Source organism: Coregonus clupeaformis, unplaced genomic scaffold, assembly GCF_020615455.1.
Source record: "Coregonus clupeaformis isolate EN_2021a unplaced genomic scaffold, ASM2061545v1 scaf1001, whole genome shotgun sequence".
Taxonomy (NCBI): Eukaryota; Metazoa; Chordata; class Actinopteri; order Salmoniformes; family Salmonidae; genus Coregonus; species Coregonus clupeaformis.
The window spans coordinates 63,113-77,500 of NW_025534455.1; the positions used below are offsets into that span (position 1 = coordinate 63,113).

A 14,388-nucleotide genomic window follows, 5' to 3' on the forward strand; every position below is an offset into this window, starting at 1 on the left:
TGGATATTCCTGCATTCAGCATGCCAATTGCATGCTCCTCAAAACTTGAGACATCTGTGGCATTGTGTTGTGTGACAAAACTGCACATTTTATAGTGGCCTTTTGTCCCCAGCACAAGGTGCACCTTTGTAATGATCATGCTGTTTATTCAGTTCTTGATATGCCACACCTGGTCAGGTGGCTGGATTATCATAGCAACAGGGATGTAAACAAATTTAAGGGCACAAAATGTGAGAGAAATAAGCTTTTTGTGCATATGGAAAATTTCTGGGATGTTTTATTTCAGCTCATGAAACATGGGACCAACATTTTTACATGTTGCGTTTTATATATATATATGTTCAGTATAGATTTGCATCATGCAGCCATTATGTTTTGATTTCTACATTTACCAGTTTAATAGGCCTATCACAACTAAATAAATCATGGATTTTATTGCTTGATGTTGTAGCTATTATTAAATGCATTTAATAAATTTTTTTCTCCAATGGCATCAGCAGCTTGTTATGCTGTGGAAGGCCAGAGACGCTAAACATGTTTGTTAATTAACGTAGTTAATTACGTGAGACCGCAGTCATTTGCATGACATACCAGCGACATAATTGCATGACAGCCATAGCCTTAGACAGGATGGTTGTAACTCTCAGGACAGATTGATTGTGCTTCTAGATATCTTGGCACCATAGTGGACCAGGAGTGGGCGTATTCTCAGGACAGATTGATTGTGCTTCTAGACATCTGGCACCACAGTGGACAGGAGTGGCGTACTCTCTCAGGACACAGATTGATTTTGCTTCTAGATATCTGGCACCATAGTGGACAGGAGTGGGCGTACTCTCTCAGGACAGATTGATTTTCCTTCTAGATATCTGGCACCATAGTGGACAGGAGTGGGCGTTCTCTCTCAGGACAGATTGATTTTCCTTCTAGATATCTGGCACCATAGTGGACAGGAGTGGAGCATGTACTCTCTCAGGGACAGATTGATTTTGCTTCTAGATATCTGGCACCGTAGTGGACAGGAGAGTGGGTTGTACTCTCTCAGGACAGATTGGATTTTGCTTCTAGATATCTGGCACCATAGGGACAGGAGTGGCGATACTCTCTCAGGACAGATTGATTTTGCTTGCTAGATATCTGGCACCATAGTGGACAGGAGTGGGCGTACTCTCTCAGACAGATTGATTTTGCTTCTAGATATCAGGCACCATAGTGGACAGGAGTGGGCGTTACTCTCTCAGGACAGACAGGAGAGGCCTTCGTCATCAGTGTGTCCCATGCCAAACCTCTCTGGTGAGTCACTTACATTCTGCTTCAGGACTTCAAACTACCTTGTTGTTGTAGACTTCCACATATTTGTCCTCAAGTTTATTGCTATTTTATATTCAAATAAACTTCAGATCTGCTGGAGAGACTAATGGAATCTACAACATAAAGCGGAATGTCCTGTTTTTCAAATGATACTGTGTCTTATTCTGACCTCCCATAAGACTGTGCCTCAATAGACGATAAACAGTGTGTTCATCTCTTCCAGTATCGGTCTTAACTGTGCCTTGGGAGCCACTGAGATGAGGCCTTTCATTCAAGCTATTGGGAAATGCACCACTGCTCACGTCTTGTGCTACCCCAATACCGCAGGTAACCAGCGCCCATCCATCCCAACTTACCCAGCAACTTAGCATCTAGCTAGCTAACCTTTTGTGTTCCACAACCACCGTCTGCCATTTTCACACCCCTCTGCTTGTTCCAGGTCTCCCCAATACCTTTGGGGGATACGATGAGACCCCAGAGTTGACAGCCTCACATTTAAAGGTAAACTTATCGATTTTATAGCTGGTCTTCTCAATGAATTATGTATTGAATGATTCAGCCAAATGAATAAATATCATACCCCCCAAAATGCTAACCTCTGTGTATTGTAATGGTGAGAGGTTGGCATGTTTTAGGGTATGATATATAAAAATGCTAACTCTCCTGTTATTGTAATGGTGAGAGGTTAGCATGTTTTAGGGTATGATATTTGTGTGTCTAACTTTCTCACTCATTATTATTCCACGATTAATTCAGGACTATCCGTAATCATGGTAACGTCCACATTAATGGAGAAGTGATTAGAAACATATTCTATTCTTATTTACAATAAAAGTGACTCTCAAAATGACACTACGTTATTTACAGTTCATTTCTATTGGGCACAAAATAATCTGAAACACAACAGAAACAAACAGCAAATGCATCCAACAAGTTTGTAGAGTCACCAGCTTGATGTAATCATTGTGTGCTAGGAATATGGGACCAAATACTAAACTTTTGACTACTTTAATACACAAGTAAATGTGTCCAAATACTTTTGGTCCCCTAAAATAAGGGGGTCTGTGTACAAAAAGTGCTTTAATTTCTAAACGGTTCACCCGATATGGATGAAAATACCCTCAAATGAAAGTTCTGGAGTACAGAGCCGAAACAACACAGTGTATCGCGTCGCAATATGTTGGAGATCACTACCTTTTGGTTTAGGTTTGATACGGGTTGTATACACACTGACCGTCTCTTACCTCTCTTAGGAGTTTGCTACAGATGGTTGTGAATCTGATAGGTTGCAGACACATGAGCCTATTTCTCTAGGAGTTGCTACAGATGGCTGTGAATCTGATACGGCTTGTATACACACTGACCGCTCTTATTTTCTAGAGAAGATGTTGGTGAATAGGTTGGAGGATGTGAGGAAATTCCTGCACAATCAGGTGACTGAGGTTGCTCTGTCCTCGGACACTAGCTACAGAACTGGATAGATGAGCTATAGATATAGAATGATATATATAGAACTGATATTAGTTATTATTTTTAATTTTTATTACTTATTTAACCAGGTAAACAGTTGAGAACAAGTTTCATTTAAATGACTGCAAGATAAAGCATAGCAGAAGCAAAAAAAAAAAAAATAAAAAGAAATAAATTAATATACAGTGTGCAAATTTAGAATATGGAGGTAAGGAATAAAATAGGATATAGAAAAATAATTAAATTTAGTATTAAGACTGGAATGATGTGAAGAGATGATGTGCAAATAGAGATATAACAGATGAGCAAAATAAATAAAATAAGGATGAGGAGATTGGGCGGGCTAATTTATGGGTTAAGAGGATGGTAAGGTGCTCTGACAACTGATGCCTAAAGTTAGTGAGGGAGATAAGGTCCAGTAGAGATTTTTGCAGTTTGTTAGTATTGGCAGCAGAGAACTGAAGGAATTGGGAAAGAGTGTTGGCTTTGGGGATGACCAGTGAGATATATGCTGGAGCAGACTAGGGTGGGTGTTGATGGTGACAATAGTAAGATAAATTGTAGAGGATTTAGAGATGGCCTGGAGCCAGTGTGGGTTTGGCGGGACGAATATGTAGTGAGGACCAGCCAACAAGAGCGTACAGGTCACAGTGGTGGGTATTATAGGGGGGTTTGGAGACAAAACGGATGGCACTGTAGATAGAAAATCCAATTTGTGAGTAGAGCGTTGGAGGTATTTTGTAAATGAATGAAGAAAGGATGAGGATAGTAGTTTTAAAGGGCATGGTTGGCAGCACGAGAGAAGGAGGGGTTGAGATTGGAAATAGGAAACCGATCAGATTAACTTTTGGATTGGAGATTTTAACGGGAGTCTGGAAGGAGAGTTTACAGTTAACCAGACACCTAGATATTTGTAGTTGTCACGTAATTAGGTAGATAGAGTAGTGATTTAGTGGGTGGGCGGGTGCAAGCAGGCGCTGAAGAGCATGATTTTGTTTTATAGTGTTAAGAGCAGTTGGAGTACTGAAGGAGTGATGGAATTGAAGCTGAGGTTTGTTAACACAGCGTAATGAAGGGCCAGATGAAAATGGTGTGTCTGCGTAGAGGTGGATCTGAGAGTACAGCAGCAAGAGCGAGCATTGATATGCACAGAGAAAAGAGTGCAAGAATGGAACCCTGGGCACCCCATAGAGACGCTAGACACACCTCGATTGAACATGAACATCGAGAAGTAGTTGGTGAACAGGGAGGAGTTATTAGAGAAACCAAGGTAATTAGCTGCAATAAGAATGGCGCGGTTGATAGAGTGAAAGCCTTGGCCAGGTCAATGAAGAACGGCTGCACAGTACTGTCTATTATCGATCGCGGTTATAATATCATTTAGACTTGAGGGGTGAAGTGCACATGACAGCGGAAAGATTGCATAGAGAAAGGACGATAAAATGGTGGTGATGTTAATAGATATATAGTATAGATAGTAGAACTGAGATATATAGAACTGATATATAGTTATAGATAAGAATGATATATGTTATATGCTGTATAGATAAAAGATATATAGAACTGATATATTTATAGATATAGAATTGATAGATATAGAATGATATATTGTATAGATATAGAACTGATAGATATAGAACTGATATATTGTTATAGATATAGAACTGATATATATAGAACTGATATATGTTATAGATATATAATGATAGATATAGAACTTGCTTGTTTCAGGGATGATGCTGAGAAAGTGTAAGCACGCCAGCCCAGAGTGCCCCCCTACTGACGCCCTTTCAGGACTAACATGCTAGAGAGAACATTACTTTAAGTAGTTTAAATTACAGAGCGACTTACAGGAGCAATTAGGGTTTAAGTGTTCTCAAGGGCACATCGACAGATTTTTACAGTGGGGGGATTAGAACCAGCGACGGTAACTGGACAACGCTCTTAACCACTAAAGCACTGCCGCCCCAGAACAACATCATTTTTAAATGACCTCTGTACTCCCTCCAGTCGTGGCCGTTTCCCAAGGGGGGTATTTAAAAGCGCTGCAGAGTATTAGTGCTGATTAGGATCTTCAGTTCTGCCTCTTAGATAATAAGGAATCCAATTTGTATAGACGGGGATGACTGATCCCACTGTAGACCTGCTCTGAGATGTACCTTCAGTCGGGGGCCGATGAATAACAGGGCAGCAAACCGCTGACGAGCTTTTTCATCACAGCTTTTGAGGTATTTGTGTACAGGTCTGGATTCAGGATCGGGGTACACTCAACCTCGGGAACATCGGCGAAGGGTGCAAGGGCGGATCGAGGAAGTTTGGACATGTGGGAAAAGAGGTAGCATTCTCCTATATGATAGGTAACCAACTGAAATAAAACTCCCATCTTATACAGATTGCGTGATATTGTAGCAGTAATATTTATAGATGTTGTGTAATGTTAGTAGGGGACACCATCAAAATAAAATGATATTGGAAGTGAAGCTCCGTTTCAGTGACCTCCCTCTGTTTGGTGCCTAATTGAACACAACCCCCCCTACTGAACATGCTCTGTGCCTCCTTGTGAACGTCCCCCCCCCATGTCGTCTCCAGGGAGGCGTGGGACATAGCCAAGACAGGTGGAGATGGGAGCCAGGTCTTGGACATAACATGGAGAGGGGATGCTGGAGGGTCCTGTCGACATGGCCGTTGCTGTCTCATAGCCTCAGAACCCTGACATCGCGGGTTGGGATAACTGGACATTCTAATACTGTCGCCGATATATAAAGATAGATACATGCGCACTGTTGAACGCCTCCAACGCTTAATCATGTTTCTAAAACCATTTACCATAATACGTACCAAAATAAGTAATATTAATAGCACTTAGCTACAATAAGATGAACAAGTCATGAAGTGCTGGGAGAGATGCAGGGGGGAAACAAGACCGCTTAAGAAGGAGCTCTAGCTAAATAACTAAAGCTGAAGTTACTTTCCCATTGTCAGTTTAGTCTCCTCCTCTCCCCTCTCCCAGGTGCCCCTGGGCATAGACTGCCCTAACCAGGTGACTCAAGGCGGGCAGCTGGAAGGGTTGGTAGGGGAAGTGCATGTCAACAGCATCAGTCTGAAGGAAGGAGTGGAGGGAGTTTCTCCAGAGAGCTAGACTGCTGAGGACGCTACGGGGTGCTGTGGTTGTAATGGTTTTGAGAGAGTCAGGTGGAGACGGACACCTGGAGAGGAGCTGGGTGAGATATAGATACCTAGAGGGAGACCCTGGGGAGGGGGAGACCCTGGGGAGGGGAGACCCTGGGGAGGGGAGACCCTGGGGAGGGGAGACTGGGGAGGGGAGACCCTGGGGAAGGGAGACTGGGGAGGGGGAGAAAGGGGGATTATCCTGCTCTGCGATGGGAGTTTGGTGACTGAACAATGTAGGAAATCATGGATAAAAGACTGATGGAAAAAGTGAAAGCATCTCTCCCAGGCCACTGAGACGGAGCGAAAGGTGAGATCTGCAGCAGAGCCTATCACCTCCTGGTAACCAAGTGGGGCTTTTGACCCTAATGACATCATCTTGACCCCCAAATTGACCATAGGTAGGGATGGGAGGAAACAGCGAGTATGCCATCAACCTTCATCAGAGCACAGACATCAAGGTAACTTGAGACCATGACATGTTTCTGCACATGAGGATATGATAACGCGATCGATAAAATAAGTAGTGAGGTTCATAGACCTGGCCAAGGCTTTTGACTCTGCTCAACACCGATTCTTATTGGAAGGACTAAATAGCTTGGTTTTCAAATGATGCCCTGCCTGGTTCACCAACTACTTCAGATAGAGTTCAATGTGTCAAATCGAGGGCTGTTGTCTGGACCCCTGGGCAGTCCCTAGTGACGAACGCCGATCTATTTCTGTGTATGTCAATGATGTGCTCTTGCTGCTGGTGACTCTCAGATCCACCTCCCCACGCAGACGACACCATTTTGTATAGATCTGGCCCTTCATTGGACACTGTGTTAACAAACCTCCAAACGAGCTTCAATGCCATACAACACTCTTTTCCGTGACCTCCAACTGCTCTTAAACGCTTAGTAAAACAAATGCATGATTCAATCGAACGCTTGCTGGAAACCCGCCCGCCAAAGAATCACTACTGGGACAAACAAATAATGTGGTAGAGAAACCCCTTCAGACTAAAGAATTCAATAAATTTAGAATGCGCCTATTTCGCAAAAAGCCTCCTTACTCATGCTGCGAAACATGCCCTTGTAAAACTGACTATCCTAGATCCCTGACGATGTAGTTTACAAAATAGCTCCCAACATTACTCAGCAAATTGGATGTAGTTATCACAGTGCCATGTATGTCTCCAAAGCCCCATAAACCCACCACTGTGACTGTACTGCGCCGTTGGCTGGCCCTCACTTCATATTTGTGCAAACCCACTGCTCAGGTCATCTATAAATCACTTCTAGGGAAATCCCCGCCTTATCTTAGATCATTGGTCACATAGCAACACTCCACCCGTAGTGCGCTCCAGCGAGGTATATCTCACTGGTATCCCCCAAAGCCAACACCTCCTTTGGCCGCGATTCCCTCCAGTTCCTTCTGCTGCCAATGACTGGAACGAACTCGGCAAAAATCTCTGAAGCTGGAGACTCTTATCAATAATAAATATAGAGCATAATACTGCACCTAACAGCCCATCGAAATTAGCCCACCCAACACCTCATCCCCATATTGTTATTTACATTGTAATTTATTTTGCTCATTTGCACCCCCAGTATCTCTATTTGCACATCATTCTGCACATTATATTCAGTGTTAATACTAAATTGTAATTATTTGACTATGGACATTATTGCCTTTTACCTCCATAATTACTACATTTGCACACACTGATATATATATTTTTGTGTATTTTGATTTATGTTTTTACCAATGTAATATCGCACTGCTTTGTTATTTGGCAGGCAGCCGTAAATGAGAACCCTGTCTCAACTGGCTTATAAATAAAGTGAAATAAAATAGATTATGGGGTAAGGATAATTATTAAAATAATAGTAAAATATAATCTCTAAAGATTTAGAATAAGTCCTCCTAAAGTATGAAATATATATAACAAAAAAACATAAAGGAAACACTTAAAAAACATTCAGATCTGAAGAATGAAATAATCTTATGAAATATTTTTTTCTTTACATAGTTGAATGTGTGACAATTAAATCAGACAAAAATTATCAATGGAAATCAAATTTATCAACCCATGGAGGTCTGGATTTGGAGTCACCCTAAAAAATTAAAGTGGAAAACCACACTACAGGCTGATCCAACTTTGATGTAATGTCCTTAAAACAAGTCAAAATGAGGCCTCAGTAGAGTGTGTGTGGCCTCCACGTGCCTGTATGACTCCCTACAACGCCTGGGCATGCTCCTGAGAGGCTGAGGATGGCGGATGGTCTCTGAGGGATCTCCTCCGAGACCTGGACTAAAGCATCCGCCAAAAGGTGACAGTCTGTTGGTGGATGGAGCGAGACATGATGTCAGATGTGTCAATTGATTAGTCGGAAGGGAAGTATAAGAAGCCCTGCAGGAACTGAACACCAGCCACATGAGGAGATATGGAGGAACCCAGTAACGCAAGATATGCACAAGGGGTTGAGGATATGTAAATGCATGAGAGCTATCTGGCGGAAAGGACATGAGGACTGTGCCAAAGAAATGACCCAACCATGAGACACCAAATCAGCTAGAGTGCAGAAGAACTACGGGCTCCAGACTTGTATGTCAGAGCTCAGCGGTGAACCTGCTTTCATCTGTGAAGAGACAAGTGCGCGTGGCGAATTGAATCGGTTCTGGGAAATGACAAAGCCGCACGGTGGCTGTAAGCGACAACCCCCACCCGTGGACGGGCCACATAACCCATGGAGTTGTTTTGACGGGCTTGAGCAGACACATGCACATTTGTGGCCTGCTGGAGGTCATTTTGCAGGGCCTAGCAGTGCTCCTCCTGCTCCTCCTGCACAAAGGGAGAGGTAGAGTGCTGCTGGGTTGTTGCCCTCCCCACGGCCCCCTCCATGCCCCCCCCGATGTACTGGCCTGCCTCCTGGTAGCGCCTCCATGCTCGTGGACACTACGCTGACAGACACAGCAAACCTTCTTGCCACAGCTCGCATTGATGTGCATCCCGGATGAGCTGGCACTACCTGAGCCACTTGTGGGGGTTGTAGACTCTGTCTCATGCTAATAGAGTGAAAGCACCGCCAAGCATCTCAAAAGTGACCAAAACATCAGCCAGGACGCATAGGAACAGAAAAGGGTTGAGGTACCACCTGCAGAACCACTATTGGGTGTTTGAATGGATAATTTACATTGCACAACAGCATGTGAAATGATGTAATAAAGTGTTGCTCTAAGTGGACAGTTTGATTTGACAGAATGGATTGACTGGAGCTAATTGTGTTGTTTAAGTGTCCTTTACTGGGGTAGGATAACTGTCCTCTCTAAAGTATTACTACAGTATATAATATATAGTATAAATATATATTATACAGGAGTCTTTATGGGGTAGGATAAAAATCAGTCGAGGTAGGGGAGGAAGAAAAGTGAGATGGGTGGTAACGCCAGGGTTGTGTGTTGTTTTTACGCATAAAAAATAAAAAATGATGCATCACTAACGTAAGTACCTGGATAAGAGCGCTGTTAAATGACTAAAATGTAATGACAACTTTGCACACTCTTGGCATTTACATTCTTAAAATAAAGTTGATTAATGACAAGACAGGGAATTTTACTAGGATTGAAATGTAGGAATTGTGAAAAACTGAGTTTAAATGTATTTGGCTAAGGTGTAGAATCCGACTTCAACTGGATATATATTTTTAAGGAGTTGTTGCTGGGGCCAGGATCAGTGGGGTCAATTGTTTTCCTCAGAGGGAGTGGAGGGTATAGAGAGGTGCATGCATGGAGCTCCCTCTATTACGCCATCAAGGGTATACTTTTGCCCACATATAATATAAAAAGACAAAATGATCCCTTTGATGTTGAGATAGAAATGCAGACGATTATTAACAACCAAAGCAACCAGGATGTTTACATTTTTACAGCAGCAGTGGAAAAAAATAGCTGATGGTTGGACTACTCATGTTCCAACATTGAACGAATAAAAAAAAAAAACTGTCTGCATGTATTTTTCCAAGCAAGAGCCCAACAACGAGACCAACTAGCACAGGCAGGAACCCACAGAAACAACTAAAACAAACCAAGATCAAAAGCAAAGAGAGAGAGAGAGGGGGTTGGAGAATCCTCATGATTGGTGGATTGTAGTCACCACTGGCCAACACGGGTGGAATATAATGAAGCTAGTCGAAATAGAGAAAAAAAAATACTCTTGATGACAAGAAGTAGTAGTCGAGATCCAAAAGAGTTAAAAATATTTATATGCATACAGATTGATAAAATAGGTTTTGAACATTATGTTGTTACTTAAGTAAAAACAACCTAAAGTGTGAACCTCAGATGTTATTTCTCCACGCTTCATGGGGTATGTAGACTGAACAAAAAATAAAAAAATTTAAATTTAGTATATAGAAAAGATAAATTTTTAAAGAGAAGTGAAATATTATTAAGGGGGAAAGAACAAGGAGGTTAGGCCTAATCTGAGGAGTTCACATGATGGAGGGAAGAGATGGGGGACATAGACACTGGGGAGCAGGCAGAATCAGAATGAGAACATAAATATAAGACAAACAAAATAAAAAAAGTTGGGAATCTGGGATTGTTTTATTTATTTGAGCTCATGAAACATGGGACCAACACGTTATATTTCAGTTGAGTGTAGTACTCTGTGTCTGCTGCCCCCCTAAGGATGGAATGGAATGGGCATAGGAAGCGAGCCTGCCCGCTTATGACGATAGTTGACAAGGAGCTAAGCTTATGTGTGAGAGAACCTCATCTGGAACAAAAGACTCCAGAGGCACAGAGAAAACTCACTGCTATGTACAGGTATGTGGTCACAAGTACAGTACATATGCTGAAGGTATGAACAGGGTAATATGGTCACCTGGTTAAACAGAAATATTCTGCTGTATGAACAGGTACATATGGTAAAAAGGGGAACAAAAGGGATGAACAGTCACTAGGATAATACATACATATTCTGATGAACATGAATCACTGGAACACATATACATGCAAGGTATGGAACAGGTCATTGGTTAACACAGTAATATGGTAAGAACAGGTACCTGGCTAACACAGTACATATGCTGCTGTATGAATAACAGGTACCTGGTTAACACAGTACAAGATGTATGAATAGTGTCACCTGGTTAACACAGGTACATATGCTAAGTGTGTATGAACAGGTCCACCTGGCTAACATAGTCTGGTGTGTGAACAGGCTTACCTGGTTAACACAGTACAATTTGCTATGGAATAGATTTAACTGGTTAACACAGAACATATGCTGCTGTATGAACAGGTTCATCTGGTTAACACAGTACATATTATGCTGTATGAACAGGTTTACCTGGTTAACACAGTAATATATGTGTGTTGATGAACAGGTCACACCTGGCTAACACAGTAATATTATGTGCATGAAAGGACCACTGGTTAACACAGTAATGTCAAAGGTTAACAGGTCACCTGGTTAACAATACTATGCTTGTTGAACAGGTCACCTGGTTAACACAGTACATATTCTGCAGTATGAACAGGTCAACTGGTTAACACAGTACATATTCTTGCTGTATGAACAGGTCCACCTGGTTAACACAGTGCACATATGCTGCTGTATGGAACAGGTCCACCTGGTTAACACAGGCCATGCTGCTGTATGAACAGGTCTCACCTTGCTAACACAGTACATATTATGCTGTATGAACAGGTCCACCTGCTTAACACAGCATATATTCTGCTGTATGAACAGGTCAAAAATTACAACACAGGTACATATGTTGCTGTATGAATAGGTCCACCTGGTTAACACAGTACATATTCTGCTGTATGAACAGGTCTGTATGAACAGGTCCACCTGGCTAACACAGTACATATGTGTTGCTGCATGAATAGGTCCACCTGGTTAACACAGTACATATTCTGCGTATGAACAGGTCCACCTGGTTAACACAGTACATATTCTTGCTAAGTGTATGAACAGGTCCACCTGGTTAACACAGTACATATTCTGCTGTATGAACAGGTCCACCTTGCTAACACAGTACATATGTTGCTGTATGAACAGATCCACCTGGTTAACACAGCACATATGCTACAGAACAGTAATACTGGTCCACCTGGTTAACACAGTACATATTAAGATGTATGAACAGGTCACCTGGTTAACACAGTACATATGCTGCTGTATGAACAGGTCCACTCTGGTTAACACAGTATATATGGTGCTGTATGAACAGGTCCACCTGGTTAACACAGTACATGTTATAATCGTTAACTCGGTAACTGATCCCTAGTGAACTAGTTCCCATAGCTTTTCTCTGAAGAGAATCCTGTGATGTCAGAGCTGAGCCAAAGGAGGGAAGAAGGTGGTCCAGACGGATGAGTGGAGAGGGGGAACAGGGGGAGAGGTGGAGTATGGGATTATTAGAGGAGAGGCTGATATGGCCTATCAAGGTTAGTAGGAGAGGCTGAGTATGGGCCCCCCAAGGTTAGTAGGAGAGGCTGAGTATGGGCTTATCAAGGCTAGTAGGAGAGGCTGAGAGTATGGGGCTCATCAAGGTTAGTAGGAGAGGCCGGAGTATGGGCTCACTCAATAGTAGGAGAGACTGGGAGTATGGGCTCACTCGAAGGTTAGGAGGAGAGGCTGGGGTATGGGCTACATGGTGTGGAGGAGGAGAGAATGGAGTAAGGGCCGTCAAGGCTAGTAGGAGAGGCTGGAGGAGGGGCCCATCAAGGTTAGTGGGAGAGGCTGGAGTATGGGTATCAAGGTTAGTAGGGCTGGAGTATGGGTATCAAGGTTAGTAGGAGAGGCTGAGTATGGGTAAAGGTTGGGGTGGAGAGGTGGGAGTATGATAATAAGTTAGTAGGAGAGGCTGGAGTGAAGGGCTATCAAGGTTAGTAGGAGAGGCTGAGAGAAGGGGCTCATCAAGGTTGGGTAGGGAGAGGCTGGAGCAGGGCAAGTAGTAGGGAGAGACTGGAGTGGGAAAATGGTGGAGGAGAGGCTGGAGTAGGGTATCAAGGTTAGTAGGAGAGACTGGAGTATGGGCTCATCAAGGTTAGTAGGAGAGGCTGGAGCGGCTGGGCTCACTGCCAAGGCTGGTAGGGGAGACTGAGTATGGGCTCACTGAAGGTTAGGTAGGGAGAGGCTGAGTATGGGCTCACTAAGGTTGGGGGTGGGAGAGGCATGGGAGCGTGGGCTCGTCAAGTGTTAGTGCAGGAGAGGCTGGAGTATGGGCTCAACAAGGTAGTAGGAGAGGTGGGGGCATGGGACTTGGTTAGTAGGAGAGGCTGGAGTGGGATAAGGAAGGAGTATGTGGTGGGCATGTAGACTGAGAAGGTAGGTGCAGGAGAGGCGAAGGGCTCACCAAAGGAGAGGGGTGGGAGTATGGGTAAAGGGATAGGAGAGAGGGAGTGTGGGTCATTTCTAGTGTTAGTGGGAGAGGCTGAGTATGGGGGTCATCAAGGTAGTGAGAGGCGAGATGGGCTCATCAAGGCTAGTGGGAGAGGCAGAGAGGGTATCAAGGTTAGTAGGAGAGGCGGATAGTACTGGGTGAGGGAGAGGTGGAGTAGGGTCATCAAGGTTGGTGGGAGAGGCTGGAGTATGGGCTCGTCAAGGTTAGTAGGAGAGGCTGAGTATGGGTATCAAGGTTAGTGGAGGAGAGGACTGGAGTATGGGCTCATCGAAGTAGTAGGAGAGGTGGAGTATGGGTATCAATAGAGAGGTGGAGTGGGTATCAAGGTAGTAGGAGAACTGGAGTATGGCATTAAGGAAGCTGGAGATGGGTATAGTGGGGAGAGGGAGTATGGTCATCAAGGTTAGTAGGAGAGACTGGAGTATGGGCTACTCAATTAGAGAGAGGGGAGTAGGGTATAGTAGGAGAGGTGTATGGGATAAGTTAGTGGGAGAGGCTGGAAGAGTAGGGTATCAAGGTTAGTAGGAAGGCTGGAGTATGGGTATCAAGGCTAGTAGGAGAGGCTGGAGTATGGGCTCATCAAGGTTGGGTAGGGAGAGGGGAGTATGGGTATCAAGGTAGTGGAGGAGGCAGGTACCAAGTTATTTCCCCTCCCTGTCTCCTCCCTCCTAGTGATACATACGCAGGTACCAGTTATTTCCCCCTCCCCTGTCTCCCTCCCTCCTACTGATCACATACTGCAGGTACCAAGTTATTTTCAGGGATATTTAGCAAAATAGGTTTTGACAAAACTTTACAGATAAAGGTAAGGTAGAAATCTCTCCCTTTCTCCGTCACTATCACAATTACTATCAATATTCCTTCTCTCGCTCTGTCTCTGTCTCTGCCAATTTTCAATTCAATTTAAGGGCTTTATTGGCATGGGAAACATATGTTTACATTGCCAAAGCAAGTGAAATAGATAATAAACAAAAGTGAAATAAACAATATAAAATTGACAGTAAATATTACACTCACAAAAGCTTTCTCTGTCTCT

General features: G+C 43.4%; 1 pseudogene; it reads left to right on the forward strand.

Moving 5' to 3' along the window:
* LOC123486101 overlaps window positions 1-14,388 on the forward strand; it is a 71,188-nt pseudogene that overhangs the window by 24,042 nt on the left and 32,758 nt on the right.